Raw genomic sequence first — 15,579 nt, 5'->3', positions numbered from 1 at the left:
ATTAATCTTATTCAGTTGCTTGATGCTGTGTGTTTTGATGTCAGAGGTACATTTATGGTATTGGGTTTCATTGTTTTTCCATTATGTTTTACAACCATAGAAATAAAACATAAATAATTTAGAAATAAAACATATTTTAAAAAAGCAGTTTCATAACCCTGTTATAACCCTAGAAATAGGGCCTTCTCAGTAGTGGCACCAACGCTATGGAACTCCCCCTTGACTTAAGAATGGCTCCCTCTCTTGAGACTTTTCGGCGAGGCCTGAAGACCTTTCTGTTTAAACAAGCCTTCTGAGTTCTCGGCCTTTTTAACATCTTTTCAACATCTTTTAATTTTTTACAGGTCTGATTCTTTTATGACTTGCTGCTCTATGCTCTTTTTACCTTTTTACTACTTTTTATCTGACTACTGTTTTTATGATATGTGTTAATATGCTTTTATCTGTTTTTAAATTATGTTTTTAATCTGTTTTGACCTGTTGTAAGCCACCTTGAGTCCCTTTGGGGAGAAAGGCGGGGTAAAAATAAAGTTGTTGTTGTTGTTGTTGTTGTTGTTGTGTTTGTTGTTGTTGGCAACCTTCAGTGTGGCTGAAAAGGCCAATTCGGGAGTGACAATCCCTTCCACACTGGCAGCAAGTGCAGTCTGTCCCTGGTCTGTCTCCCTGGCTATGGGCCTTCCTTCTTTGCCTCTTAGCCTCAGACTGTTGACCAAGTGTTTCTTCAAACTGGGAAAGGCCATGCTGCACAGCCTGCCTCCAAGCGGGCCGCTCAGAGGCCAGGGTTTCCCACCTGTTGAGGTCCATCCCTAAGGCCTTCAGATCCCTCTTGCAGATGTCCTTGTATCGCAGCTGTGGTCTACCTGTAGGGCGCTTTCCTTGCACGAGTTCTCCATAGAGGAGATCCTTTGGGATCCGGCCATCATCCATTCTCACGACATGACCGAGCCAACGCAGGCGTCTCTGTTGCAGCAGTGCATACATGCTAGGGATTCCAGCACGTTCCAGGACTGTGTTGTTTGGAACTTTGTCCTGCCAGGTGATGCCGTTATAACCCTGTAAATAACTTTTCCCTCCCTGCAGATGGTTCATATCCCTTCCCCAGCCCTGTTCCACATTTTGAAGTTCCTGCTGTAACCTGAAAAAAGAGATCAGGAACGTGAGTATTTTAAACCTCATCCATGTAAAATTTCACGCACTCCAAATCATGTACCAACTTCCTTCATTGGTTCATGTGCCTGTAACTTGGGCATGTTGGGATTTGTGACCCAGGAGTACGTGACCCTGATGTTGTGCATGTAGGTGCCAGTGAATTCCTTTGTACATGACACGGAGCGCATGGAACGATTTAAACCTAACAGCTGCTGCAGATGTGTCAGAATTCCCAAACTGAAACCTTGCATGTAGACAGCAGGGTAGCTAGAGGGGATCCTCACTGCAGCGTGCAAGAGGCCCAGTCCCTCTCACCTTCAGAACCATTCCGTGTACACCTCCGTTTTGCAATCCTCGCCTGGAATGGCTCTGAAGGGGAGAGAGAGGGGCCCCTTGCACACTGTGGTGAGGCTCCCTGCAAAACTTAGTGCTTTGCACCCCCTCTAGCTATGCCACTGTACGTAGATTGTCACATATGACAATATTTTGTATATTTTATTGCATAGTTGCACAGCCCTATTGCACGTCATGTGATAACATCCGGACTGCACTCTATTTCTCCTCTCCATGGAAGAATTTAACCATGCTGGAACTGGTTTTGCCTGTCGTCGTATCTGAGAACGGCAGGATGAACCGCCTTCTACCTGGTAGGTTTACATGCACTAACTGTACCGCCTCAGATTCATATGGAGAAATGAATGTCTGACGCTGGCCCTGTGTGAAAGTCATTCAAGTGTAGCGATGTTGGAGACTAGATAGTGCTAAGAATGCATGAACTATGCTTGATCAGACCAAAGACCTTCTGGAAACTTCACATACAGGACGTGGAGGTGATGGACACTCCCTGTCGCTCATTCACAAACCATGGGCTGGGAATAAGCACTTTGTCCCTTCATGCGCGTGGAAAGGGGGGAGATCATGTCTTCCAGCCAGCCAGAAGCAGACGCTTCCAATTTGCCAGGTTCAGATGCAATGGCAAACCTATAGTTTGACGCTAGCCAGACGCAGAAGCTTCTAGTCTCTTCCAGGCATTTATGAACGGCAGGGAGGAGGGAGCATTCGAACCTGAGGCTTGCAGCCATTGCTTGCTCTTGATCCTCCAGCCTGTCTGAACGCAGCCGGGCCGTGAATGTGCCCCACGCAGCAGGAGAAATCAGGCCGCTGGCTGCCTGTAGCTTACTCGTTGACGGATTTAAGAAGAGCAATTTTTCCCCTCTCTCATGGCACACTGAAGGTTTTGAAAGTTAAGTATTACTGTCGGCTTTGTTGTTGCCTAACTGCGACAGACAAATTGAGAACTAGTTGTCAAAATGTCAGTGCACAACAAATCAACATTCAAAATGAGTCTCGGTGCAATGTGGTGTATAATTAAAAAAAAATCCTTTTTAGAAATTTCAGCGAGCGTTGGCTTGGCTTTATATTTGTCTGTGTGATTAATAAAGGCAGCTAATTTTCAGACTTTAAAAACAGCTAGAAAATAGCTCCTAATTGCATATTAGGCTCCGAACGTCCCCCGCTGTGCTCGGCTGGTATTGGTGGGCCAGAAATTTTGGCAGGGGTTTAATTACATTCCTAGCTTCATCTAATTTTAGTTAAATGTAATGTAATCAGCGGCAGATGTCTTGAAATAAAATATGAATTATGAATATGATGAAATTTCTTTAATTCTTTAAAAATAATTTGCTATTTGGTTCCCTAAAGGAGCGCAGGGCTCGTTTGGGAAGAGGTACGAGGACTCGGCTGTGCTGACAGGTCGGGTTTGGAGAAAGGAAGGAGCTTCAGATGGCGGCACATTCAGCAGGGAGGAATTAAGGAAGGAGAGGAAATGGCTGTTTTTAAGGTAGATATCAAGTGGAGCTTAAAAGTATCTGTTCCACCAGGTCAGCCGGATCTTGAAACTGGATAGCGGGGTTGGATTTGCAGGCTGAAACACGAATGCTGATGTGTGCAGTATCTGACCCTACTGGACACATTCATCCTCAGAAAGACTGAGCTTTCAAAATGGCCCGCCTCTCCCTTGGGACCCATCTCCTTTGGTGGCGTAGCAAGAGGGGGTACAAACACAGGGAGCCTCACGGCAGCGTACAAGGGGCTCCTCCCCTATGGAGCCATTCCAGGCAGTGGGAGCAAAATGGAGACATGCGCCACTCCCAGATTGTCTCTCATAAAAATGGTTTGAGTGGAGGTTTCTGTTATCCACATCGCCGTTGCAACCTTGCATTGCACATGTAAAGGTTAACACATTGCACATGTAAAGGTTAACATTTTCTTTGCACTTGTCAGAACATGGGGGGGAGCAAAACAGAGGCATACACTCTGCTTTTTGCTTCTCCAGCCTGGAATGGCTCTGAAGGGAGGGGGAGAGGCTCCCTGCAAGACTTGGTGCTTTGCACCCCCTTTAGTTACACCACTGGGCAAAACGTGTCCCCTCTGAGATTTAACTTCTGGAGGACCCCCTGGGAGAAAAGCCTAATGGCAAATGGCAAATCTTTAGCAACTTATGCTGGCAAAATATTACCGAGGTACACCACCACCACCCATCCCGTGGACCAGAAAATAAGGAAAATCCTTGGTTTGTGGGGTCAGCTGGAACATATGAAACGGCCCTTTAAAAAGCATCTAACAAACAAGACCACAAAATCTGTACGTGGCAGTGAAAGAGGGGACAAGATGAAACTTTGGGGGCAGGGAGTTCCACATTCTGGGCATCCCCATGGGGAAGGCCCATTCCTTTCTCCCTCTCAGCTGCACCTCACTTGGTGTCTTTCTTCAGCAAGGGTGCCTGTCTCCAAGCACTTCGGTTGAGCAGATCCATGACCAAGGACAGACCTCCTTCACCCTCCCCTCCTCCACGGCCATGACACTTGTGGTATATTTTAATCGGGTTTTGCCTGGGTTCCCCCGCCAGCCGCACAGACACGCTCCCCGCCTAGGTTAGCAGCACTCGCTGTTCAATTCATCAAGGGAGTGACAGCTAAAATTCATTTGAAGATGAAGAAAGTGCAGGCTAATCCTTTCTGGGAGACATTGATAGACTAGCGACCGAGGAAGAATTGCACAGCAGTAATGAAATTAGGCTAAAACTGCTGGCGGATAGCAGATAATTGCCCTTGTCTGTCACTAGGAATAACATCTCCCCAAATCCAACACAATGATTGGGGAAAGTTGGTGGAATTGTATTTATTTATGTTATCCCTCCCCACCTTCCTGGCAGAGAGAGGCTCTCCTCTCCCTGCCAAAATTGGGATTAACGGGGTGGCTTTCCTCTGGATTTTCAGATCTGTCTCTCTGACATTTCTCATCCCATCAAACAGAAGGAATTGGTTTTGATATGAATCTCAGTGCCTCACAAGGTGAAACAGGGAAGGTTAGCGTTATCACAGCCCCTGCCTCTGGAAGCAGAGGAGGGGTGTACACCCCAAATCTGAAGGCATGTACACACCACAGGTCTGCACCCACTATCCTTGGAGCAAGATCCGAGTGGTTGTCGTCCTTTCGCTCTGCTGGGCCTGGAATTAGCTGTGTCACCCAATTTTCATATTCTGCAGTGTGGAAATGTGAATTTAAATTGCTTGTAACACTCACCCCACATCGGAGGTCAGCATCATCACCTTGAAAAGTCTCCTCCAGCTCAGATTTCAATTCACCACCTCCCCCTACCGCTTTCTTACCCACCTGCCCACTTGAGGGTGGCAACAGCCCCCTCCTCCCATCCACTTAGGGTGAGCCTGGTTTGATAAGCCTGGTTTTGGGAAAGTAATCCTATCATCACTGAGAAGCCAAGTTCTCATTCTTCAGATGGGGATGGACGGACAGATGGACTCTGTGCACCCAACCTAGCTGTGTGAGTTGCCTGGGTGGTTCAGTGTCTAGTGTGGCTGAAAAGGCCAATTCGGGAATGACAATCCCTTCCACAGCGGGAGCAAGTGCAGTCTGTCCCTGGTCTGTCTCCCTGGGTATGGGCCTTCCTTCTTTGCCTCTTAGCCTCAGACTGTTGGCCAAGTGTCTCTTCAAACTGGGAAAGGCCATGCTGCACAGCCTGCCTCCAAGTGGGCCGCTCAGAGGCCAGGGTTTCCCACTTGTTGAGGTCCACTCCTAAGGCCTTCAGATCCCTCTTGTAGATGTCCTTGTATTGCAGCTGTGGTCTACCTGTAGGGCGCTTTCCTTGCACGAGTTCTCCATAGAGGAGATCCTTTGGGATCCGGCCATCATCCATTCTCACGACATGACCGAGCCAACGCAGGCGTCTCTGTTTCAGCAGTGCATACATGCTTTTCCATTCACCAACTTAAAAATAAGTTGATGGATTCAGGAGGGAGCAGTTTCCCACCCTTTCCGACCATCAAGTTTCATTAGCCTCTGTTTTCTGAAGAAGGGACAACCCGCTCACCCCACTGGGGAGGCTGTCTTTTAATTAGGGAGAGAGGCTTCCCCAAGGCAACCTCCTTCTGTCTGAACTTCCTGGCCTTGGTGGCTGCTGCGGGAAGACCCCCAATTTCCCCGTCTGACCCCAACTGGGCCAATGAGAAGAGTGAAGCAGTGGGCGAGAGAGAAAGGGCTTCTGTGAACTGCTAGGCCCTGCATCCATTTTGCCCTCCTTCACAAGCCCAGATGGCAGGATTTTTTTGGCAGGGAAGCGAGGTGGAAAGGCTCTTTTGAATCCCTGGCACACAGGTCTTTGCAGGATGCAGCTTTCAGTGCTGCAGGCGCAGTGGAGCTTCGGCGTGCCCTCAGAAGGCTCCATGTCCAATCCTTGGCACAGTCTTCAGGCAAGGCTGGCAAAGACCCCCTCTCCGCCGACACCTTGGAGAGGTGCTGCTGGTCCATAGAGATCAACCAGGGGCCTGACTCAGTAGGGGAGGCCATTTCAGGATTTTGGGGCACCAGCCCTGTGGAATCCCGAGTGTGTCCCTATTTTCGCCAGTGGAAGGTCAGAGGACGGGGTGTCTGCCCTCCAAAGCCACCTGGGCCTGCAGCCTCGTCCTTTTTGGACATTCTGGAGACTCTGCCCAAGTCCTGATTTACGCCTCTCCTAAGGGCCCATCAAGAGGGCTGAGTACTTGCTCCAGGTAGTAAATTAACCAGAAAGTCGCACCAGGATCTCTGGCGGCTTCGGATGTGACTCCTGGGCCCGCAGCGCTGCCTCCCCAGCTGACCGGCAGCCATTTGCAGTGTGATTTATCGCAGGAGGTAGACAGCACGGGTGAGTGAGTGTGCTGGCCGGCCACAGAGATGTTTTATACGCTGCAGCCAGCGTGGGTAATTTACTGTGGCCAGTGGTAGCATATTTCACTTCCTGTCGGGCCGATGAAGATTACTTGTGTTTGAAATCGCCTGAGTACACAGTCGATTCCACTTAAACGTTTGCACTTGGCTGAGCACGGATAATGCCCCTGAAAAAAAGAGAGGCCTTCCCACGCCTGGGTCTGCCGCACACCAGGGAGGGGCACCGTCACGGCCAAAGAAGCCCTTCCCCTGGCACAGGTGCCCGTTCGAGAGCTGGAGCTTCGCAGGCTAACGGAAGGGGAACTGCTGCACTCCACGCATCTCAAAAAAGACATAGTGGAAATGGAAAAGGTGCAAAAGAGGGCAACTAAGATGATTACGGGGCTGGGGCACCTTCCTTATGAGGAAAGGCTACGGCGTTTGGGCCTCTTCGGCCTAGAAAAGAGACGCCTGAGGGGGGACATGATTGAGACATACAAAATTATGCAGGGGATAGACAGAGTGGATAGGGAGATGCTCTTTACACTCTCACATCACACCAGAACCAGGGGACATCCACTCAAATTGAGTGTTGGGCGGATTAGAACAGACAAAAGAAAATATTTCTTTACTCAGCGTGTGGTTGGTCTGTGGAACTCCTTGCCACAGGATGTGGTGATGGCGTCTAGCCTAGACGCCTTTAAAAGGGGATTGGACAAGTTTCTGGAGGAAAAATCCCTTACGGGGTACAAGCCATGATGTGTATGCGCAACCTCCTGATTTTAGAAATGGGCTACGTCAGAATGCCAGATGCAGGGGAGGGCACCAGGATGAGGTCTCTTGTTATCTGGTGTGCTCCCTGGGGCATTTGGTGGGCCGCTGTGAGATACAGGAAGCTGGACTAGATGGGCCTATGGCCTGATCCAGTGGGGCTGTTCTTATGTTCTTATGTACCTGGAGTAAATTGATGTGGCGAAGGCCTAGTTCAGATGGCTGCAGAAGAGGATCTTTGGGGGGGGGGGGGCGGGTGGAGTGAATGCTCCGTAGCTATTAACTGCAGCCACCAAATAGAACCTCCATGTTCTGGGGCAGGATACCTCTGAGTAGCAGGCACACTGCCCTTTATGTGCTCTGCTGTAATCTGTCCCACATTGACTTCAGAGCCAAGGCGGTTTGTTCTTTGAATGAGAGTCAGCTACGCTTGAGAAATCTGTCTTGCGGTAGTGGTACGGTACCGACAGCCGAAAGAGATTCCCCCGGTAGCATCGGCGTGGAAAATGGCGGTCTGGGCATTGCATGGCGCCTTAGTGCGCATGCCAATGCATTTAGGTGCATTCACGCTAGAGGCAAGCTGCACGTCACGCACACAGATTTAATTGCAGCGGGAGGGAAGGCCGAAGCCGGCAGGAGGGCAGCACTGCCAGTTTTCATAAGGCATTCTCAAAAGTGAAAAGAGAGACAAAGGGAAAATAAGCAGCACATTCTCCTGGGACAATGAGAGCTAGAAACTTGTTTCCCCCCCCCCCCCCCAGTGCATGGCGTGCTTAGACCCTCTCTGTCGAAATCACCCGTGAGAGGCCCCTGGTCTCCCTCTGAATGCACCTGGCTGCCCGCTGCACCTTCTAATGACATTTAATCCGACAGGGTGAGGCGCTTTGTGACATTTCGGATGAAGACACGGGAAAGGTCAAAGAGCGCGAAAGGCCAGGAGAGGTCGGAGGAAAAGCCACGCTCTTTTCGCTTCTCTGCGCTCTTTCCCCTAAGAGCATCTGACAGCTTTGGGCATGCCAGGCGCATTAGCGGCTCTGCTGGGCCCGGGCGCCCTGCTACGAAGCGTATTAATAGCCAGCTGATATTTCAGCTCTGAAAGCTTTCTCTCTGTTGAAATGATAAGCTCACGTTTTCTGGACGGGGACGTTGGAGGCCTGCAAGTGGGGCTGTTCTGGGAAACGGGGACGGTGCTTAAGCGGCAACCCAGCCCGTTTGGAAGCGGTGAGGGTCTTGCACGGGTAATAGCTTGGCAGGCAAAGGCTTTCCTTGGAGCCCTGCCCCACGGCCTCCGCTCATTTTTCCCGTTATTATCTTCCCGAGCCCAGTGGAGCGGTTGGCCTGCAGGTGTGGAACGCCTGCCTTGGTATTGAGGGAGACCTGAGGATATTGCAACTGCCTGCGCCGTGCTGGCCTGGGTGAGCGGCAAGGTACGGCTGGGTTTTAATGATTCCCCTCATCTCCAGTTTTAATTTTAATTCTGGAGTAGGAGGGTTTGGAGAATATAATTGGATAAAAAGAGTGTGTGTGTGTTAGACTGGTGCATCTATGAGACCAGTTGGTGTAGGGGGGGAGGTGCATACCACTCCATCCTTCTGCTTGTACACCTCCATCCCTCCTCCTCCTGCTACTTGGTTTTAAAAAAGGGGGGGGGGACATGGTAAGAGAAGAGAGTGTGGTCTGAAGCTTCTCTGAGACCCCCCCTTCCTAGGCAGGTGCGCCACCCAGGCAGACAGGGGGAGGACTGATGCACCCTGACTAGTTTTCCCCAAGCATCAGACACTCCAAAGTCAAAGCTGCGGCCCCAAAAAGCAGATGTAGCAGTGATTCCGAGGAGAGGTCTGGATGAGGAGACATGATGAGAACTCCCATCCATCCCTGAGTGTGACTCGAGAGGAGGAGGAGGCCAGAGAGAATGCATACTCTGAATCAGGGCCCAGCTGGTACTCTAGGACTAGGTGGGACAGCAGAGAGGCTACCTAGGGCCTTGTGGTTGCTGCTCAAGCAGGCAGGTTAGAGTAGGGTCTGGGTTAATGTCAGTGGAGATGTATATTTACTTGGCTGTTGCCATACATCAATTTAATTTAGAACAGATGGATGATAGTAGATTATAAAAGAAAAGTTATTTAGAACAGATAAAAGATGGTGATGTCAACAGCCAGCTGTCTCAATGCACCCAGCTTTGGGGAGGGGGAGATTTTGTTACAAGGGCCAAGGTCCCGTTCTGGTGACTTAGAACTACTTTGCATATCCTAGTTTTGGTAGCCATGGGAGGCATGCTCTGAAACCCCTCAATGACAGTTTTATTCAGCCCTCTCCCTGGCTTCTAAAATTTAAACCCTAATTAACCAGACAGTTTTGCTTGTCTCTTGCAGTCTGAGCGCACCTTTCTTCTTCAATGCGGGGTGTTCAGGAAAATTCTGCACCCACTGCCCCCTTTAGTGCTTTTTCTGCCATCCCTCTTGATGACATTCACGCAGCCCTGGCAATAAACCAAGAGCAGTTCTTGGGGCAGGATTTTGGGTTCTGTAGACCTGTCCAACCTGACCTCTTACCTTCTCTTCTTGGCTCTGATACTTCTGTACATACTCCAGTTAAAGATTGTAGAGCTGGAAAATAAATAGCAAGGAGACCAGGCTGTCTGGGCCAAATGTCTCTCTCCCTTTTGTTGTTGTGCAATAAATATTGCCCTTCCCTTTCAGATTTTGTGCTGGGTCGTTCCTGTGCTGCAAAGACCATGAGGGGTCCAGCTGAGTGAGTCTGAAGGTTCCACCTGCTCCAGTGTCATAACTGGTCCTCCAGTTGGTTTCCAGAGGTACGTTGTCTCTGAGCTTGGCAGTTCCATTTCATTTGCATGGCTAATAGCTATCGCTAGACCTCCCCCGTGGATACATCTTAATGTATATAGCCTCATTTCAAAGCCTGTGGCTATCACCGTGTCTTGTGGCGGTGAGTTCCGTAAGACGAGTATACAACAAGGGAAGAAATGCTGTATCTCTCCTGAATCTACTCCCAGTCATTTCACTTGAGTGATCCCATCATGAGAGAGGAACAAAACTTTTCTGAATGCATTTTCTCCATGCTACACATACTTTTATAAACCTTAGGTGTTGGGCTGCATCAACTGGGCAAACAGCTCCCCACATCTCTAGGAGTTGGTTCCTTGCCCATCTAACTCAACTTCCCCATCCCGGAAGCTGCTTATTTAACCAGGGGTTTATCCACTGGTTCTCAACAGTCACTGGTTGCCCCTTTCGCCCCACTCTCAAGAGTCGTGAGAGAGCAATGTGCTTCTGTGCTTGGATACCACATACGCTCCGGCAGTGTCTCTCAGAGGGGGGAGGATGGCGGTGCACGGACACTATGCACTTCCTAAGATAAAGCTGCATCTGTATCTCAGGCTGACACTTTGCTTCCTGAGACAAATGACAAGATGGGAGCCTCTGCCGAGCGCGTCCTTCCAAAACCAACAGATTGGATTTTCATAAGTGAGTTTATTTTTTGCTGCGCTAAGCCAAGTGTAGCAGATTACAGAGTATCAGGGAGCCTGACTGGGTGGACGGCATCGCACCAGTCTCCTTCCACGCTTCCTCTCCCACAGGGCACTGGGAGTGGGCTTTGTGTGGGGTCCTGTTGACCTGGCTACTCGCACCGGCCATGCATGTCCACTGACTGTAAAATACTTCTGTCATGTGTGGCATATCCTGCTTTTCAGAGCAGGATGAGACCCGTCAGTTAGTGGGGACAATGGCTGGCAACCTTCAGTCTGGAAAGACTATGGGATAAGCCTACAGCCCCTGGTATTCCCAGGCGGTCTCCCATCCAAGTACTAACCAAGCCTGACCCTGCTTAGCTTCCGAGATCAGACAAGGTCGGGAGATAGTGTTGAGTATAGGGAGATGGTTGGCAACCTTCAGTCTCGAAAGACTATGGTAGAAGCCTACAGCACCCGGGATTCCCAGGCGGTCTCCCATCCAAGTACTAACCAGGCCTGACCCTGCTTAGCTTCCGAGATCAGACAAGGTCGGGAGATAGTGTTGAGTATAGGGAGATGGTTGGCAACCTTCAGTCTCGAAAGACTATGGTAGAAGCCTACAGCACCCGGGATTCCCAGGCGGTCTCCCATCCAAGTACTAACCAGGCCTGACCCTGCTTAGCTTCCGAGATCAGACGAGATCGGGAGATAGAGTTCAGTATAGGGAGATGGTTGGCAACCTTCAGTCTTGAAAGTCTATGGTAGAAGCCTACAGCACCCGGTATGCCCCGGCGGTCTCCCATCCAAGTACTAACCAGGCCTGATCCTGCTTAGCTTCCAAGATCAGACAAGATCAGGCATCTGCAGGACAATGAATAGGCCAACGGAAGCATGCCAGCAGAGGCCATCTGCCCCCTCAGCCCAATCTGTGGCATCAGCTATGCATGCCAGTAAGCTGCTACTGGAGCAGAGTGAGACCCACCACTCAGTCTAAGTGCAAAGGGCAGAGAGTCCTCAGGAGGAGACTTCAGCTTTCCCTTTCTGCACTGCACCAGAACTTCCCCTAACCCCACATCCAAAACTGGCCAGCCCAATGCCAATAGGAAGCTCACTAGCAGGGCTCAAGGGCAACAGTCCATGCCATTGTTTGTGCCCAGCATCTTGTATTATTTGTCCCACCGTCTGGTATTCTGAGGTAGACTGCCTTTCTGCATGGAGGCTCCATTTAGCCCTCAGGCTCATCAGAAAAGGGGGGGGAGAGCAACTTCAACGTGTTCTTGTGTGTCACTGAAAAACCTAAGAAGTCCTCCTCAGATTTTGGGTCCCGCCACCGGTAGGATCTCCCCCACCACCCCAAGTAGCACTACCGATTTTTACGGCGGCTGATTATATAATGGAAAACTCCTGTTAGCACTCTGCCGAATGCCGCAAACGCAAGAGCGGAACATTATATAGCGGGTTGACAACTGTGCCGAGGAGGTGTGAAATATAATGTCCCTAATGTTGCAATTAGACAAGAACAACGATCGCGCTCCTTTCCGTCTCTCTCGTTCTCTGCCTTTTTTTTTTTAATTAGCAGTAATAATATCACCCAGCCAGGAAACCTCAACAAGTGCCTGTTTCAAGTGGGGAGAAGCTGGTGGAGGGTTTGAGCGCAACCCATAACCTGGGACATTCTCTTAGGGCAGCATCAAGTTTTATTCTTCCCTTAAGAAACTTCCCTTAAGAAACTCAGGGCTGTGCACTAACCTGACCTCGAGGATGGATCTCACCCGAAGTGGTCCATTGAGGACCACTCAACTCTCACCTCTGTCCACCTGCATCTACAGTTCCTCCTCCTGCTTTCTGGATCCAGTTAGGAAGAGGGGCACTCCCTCTCTTACCCCCTCTTCCTTTTGCACCCAGGGCATGGGGGGAGGCACATCAGAGGCAGAAGCAGGTGTGCCACCAGGTAAGGCAGGGGTGGAATTTTGCACTCCACATTGGGCTCCAGGGGTCTTGGGCCAACCCTGCAGGGCTGCTGACTAGGGGAAAAATGACCTTGGCTTGTTCCTGTGCTTTGAACAATCACTATTATCTTCAGAAAGCAGCAGAGGAAGCTTCCCATTGCAGGGAGATGCCCATTTTCAAAGTCTGCAGGTGGAGCTGGTGTTCGAGGCAGAGGAGCGCGACTTGGAACAGCCACTGGGAGTCAGGCTTTTGGGAACCAGAGTCCTCTCGAGAATCTCAGGAGTTATTCTTCAGCCGACGTGGCATTAAGAGGGATGAAGCTTGAGCGCAAGGGCATTGTTGGAAGGCCAGCATCTCTAGCCTTGGAAATAAACGGCTCATCAGTCTCCAGGGTTCTGGGAGATAAAGCACCGTTGCTTCACCTTGGCATTAATCTTGCTGCAGAGTGAAAGTTCACAGCATAGGACCACTGGGGGCAGCACAGCAAAGGAATGAAACTGTCTGTCAGGAGGAAGAAGAGGGGCAAGGACGGGCGCCCGCAGTTCTTGGGGTGGTGACCCTTCGCATTCTGCAGGGGCCGAAACCACAGTCCAAACTTAAACGGAACTGAAGACAGAGAACCAGGAGATCAGCTCACCCCTGCAAACCTTTTCTTTGCAGAGACGCCCAAAGCAAGCTGGGGAACAGGGTGCACTTTGTCTTAAGCTGAAAGAGTGGTAGAGAAGGAACCGAGTGGCTCTCTCTTAGAAGGGAGTTCCACAACCAGGTTGCAATCGCAGAAAGTGGGCGATTTGTGTCATGGTCCATGTTTGTTTCCTGTGAGTAAAATATGCTTACAGCCTAAGAGCACAATCCAGAGGATCTGCTCGGCCCAGGCGAACCCTTGTGCCAGCACACCATAAAGCGTGGCTGTGACTACTCTGGAGGAGGCTTGGCTGGCACAAGGATGCTTGCCGGCCTCCATGGCACCAAAAGCAAGTAGGTTTGCCATTTTAAAGAGGGGCAGAAGAGGAGAGTAGTGGGCTAGAGCAGGGGTGCCCAAACCCCGGCCCAGGGGCCACATGCGGCCCTCGGGGGCTCCCAGTCAGGCCCGCGGGGAGCCCCCAGTCTCCAATGAGCCTCTGGCCCTCGGGAGACTTGCTGGAGCCTGCCTGTGCTGGCCTGACACAACTGCTTTCAGCATGAAGACAACTGTTCAACCTTTCACCTGAGCTGTGGGATGAGGGTTCCCTCCACTACTTGTTGTTTCATGTCTGTGATGCAGCAGTGGCAGTGAAGGAAAGCTTGACCTTGCTTTGTGCAAGGCCTTTTAAAGGCCTTGAGCTACTGCAAGACCTTCATTCATTCATATAAGTTCCATCTCTAATACATTCATTTATGTAAATTTATTCAAATTTTAAATGTAAATTAATTCTTTTTTTTTTCCTGGCCCCCGACACAGTGTCAGAGAGATGATGTGGCCCTCCTGCCAAAATGTTTGGGCATTCCTGGGCTAGAGCATCGGGCTCTAGCCTGCATTAAAAACCCTACCAGTGGGGGGAGCATAAAGAGATTTGTGGCAGGGACAGCAGCTCAGGAGAGGGTCAAGGGTTTGATCCCTTTCATTGCTTCTGACCACCCACTGGCTTTTCGAACCTAGAGGGGTCATTTCGGGCTACCCCCCCCCCCCACAGTCAGCTTTATTCAGCTTGCGCTGAACACATAGGCTTTGCCAGTTTCCTCCTGCTCCTTTCCTATGAGCTTCCCCTCCTCTCTCTCCCCTGTGTCTTTTATAGTCCTGCTTCCAAAATCAAACTCTCCCTCCCCCCCCCCATTACGTTCCAGGAGAGCAATCAACAAGATCGCTCATTCTGGGAGGCCGGGTGAGTCCCAGGCTCTCAGAGGAAAGTTTAATAACTGTCTGTGGAAGATGAACCTCTATCCATCTTAGTGTCTTTCCCATTTTGCTTTGGCATGCAGAAGATGCTGGAAGCAGTGCTGGAGAGATGCGCTTCATTTAAAGTTACACAGCGCCTCCCTCCAGCCTTGGGAGATGCTTGCTGCAACCTGGGTTCATAAGAACCTAAGAGGAATTCTGCAGGAACGGGCCAATGACCCATAGAGTCCATCCTCCTCCTTCCTGTAGTGGACCACCAGAGGTGTCCAGGGGGTCCATGTGCAGGGCAGGAAGGCCACAGACCCGTTGCGCCACTGCTGTCCAGAAAATGGAATTCAGCAACCTGCTACCCCAGGTGATGGGAGCTCTGCAAGCCACCATCACTAGTGGCTGCTGAGAGAGCCCTCCTTCTCCACAAGTGGGCCTTGCAGCCGCCCAAGCCAGTGTCCATCACCCTTGGCAGTGGATTCCAGTCATTAATTCTGCATTGTGTGCAGGAGGACCGCCTTTTATCTCTTCCGTGTACTGCCAGCCGGTCATTTGGGCCCCGCTTCTCCACTGTTCTGGCCTCGACTCCCATCGGTCCCCCTTCATGAATGGAGGGGATTCTGCCTGGCCCAGATTTTTTGCTGCCTTCCACTCTCAGCTTTGTTGTTCCGCCAGGCAAAGCCTCCCAGCAACTGGCTCTCTCGGTTTGCTTTCGCTCACCCACTTATTAAAAGGCTAATTGAACTCCAAGCAGGCTTCCCTCCTGAGGACACTCATGTAATAGAAGGGAAGGCATCAGGAGGGCTTTGGCTGCCTTTCTCCATTATGTCTAATTGCAGTTTCCACCTCGCACTGGCGGCAAGTAAACTTCCTTGTCCTCTTTTACTCTTGCATTGTCCTCCGCCTTGAAATGCAGGGTACCAGCTGCTGTTAGCAGAGGGGGCAGGAAACCTTGTCGCCTCCAAATTCACAGGTAGCGTCCTGGGTGCTTCAGCACAGAGCTGACAGGCAGAGCTGGGGGTATCTATTGCCCAACATGTTCGAACATTAGCGCCAGCACTAAGGGACAGCTGTTTTCCATGTGCAGGTAGCTGTGACCTGACTGAAGCTTGCATCCTGAGGCCTAATTGGTTGCCAGTCACTCAAGGCTCCAGTCTTTTTTGCTTTC

At 50.5% G+C, this 15,579-nt stretch overlaps 1 pseudogene; it reads right to left on the bottom strand.

Annotated features, from left to right (window-relative positions):
* Positions 1-11,211: 11,211 nt before the first annotated feature.
* LOC136634600 (5S ribosomal RNA) lies at positions 11,212-11,334 on the bottom strand (annotated as a pseudogene).
* Between the last annotated feature and the right edge of the window lie 4,245 nt (positions 11,335-15,579).

The sequence above is a fragment of the Tiliqua scincoides genome, chromosome 14 (assembly GCF_035046505.1).
Source record: "Tiliqua scincoides isolate rTilSci1 chromosome 14, rTilSci1.hap2, whole genome shotgun sequence".
In the NCBI taxonomy this organism is placed as follows: Eukaryota; Metazoa; Chordata; class Lepidosauria; order Squamata; family Scincidae; genus Tiliqua; species Tiliqua scincoides.
This window is presented reverse-complemented; position numbering and strand designations above follow the sequence as displayed.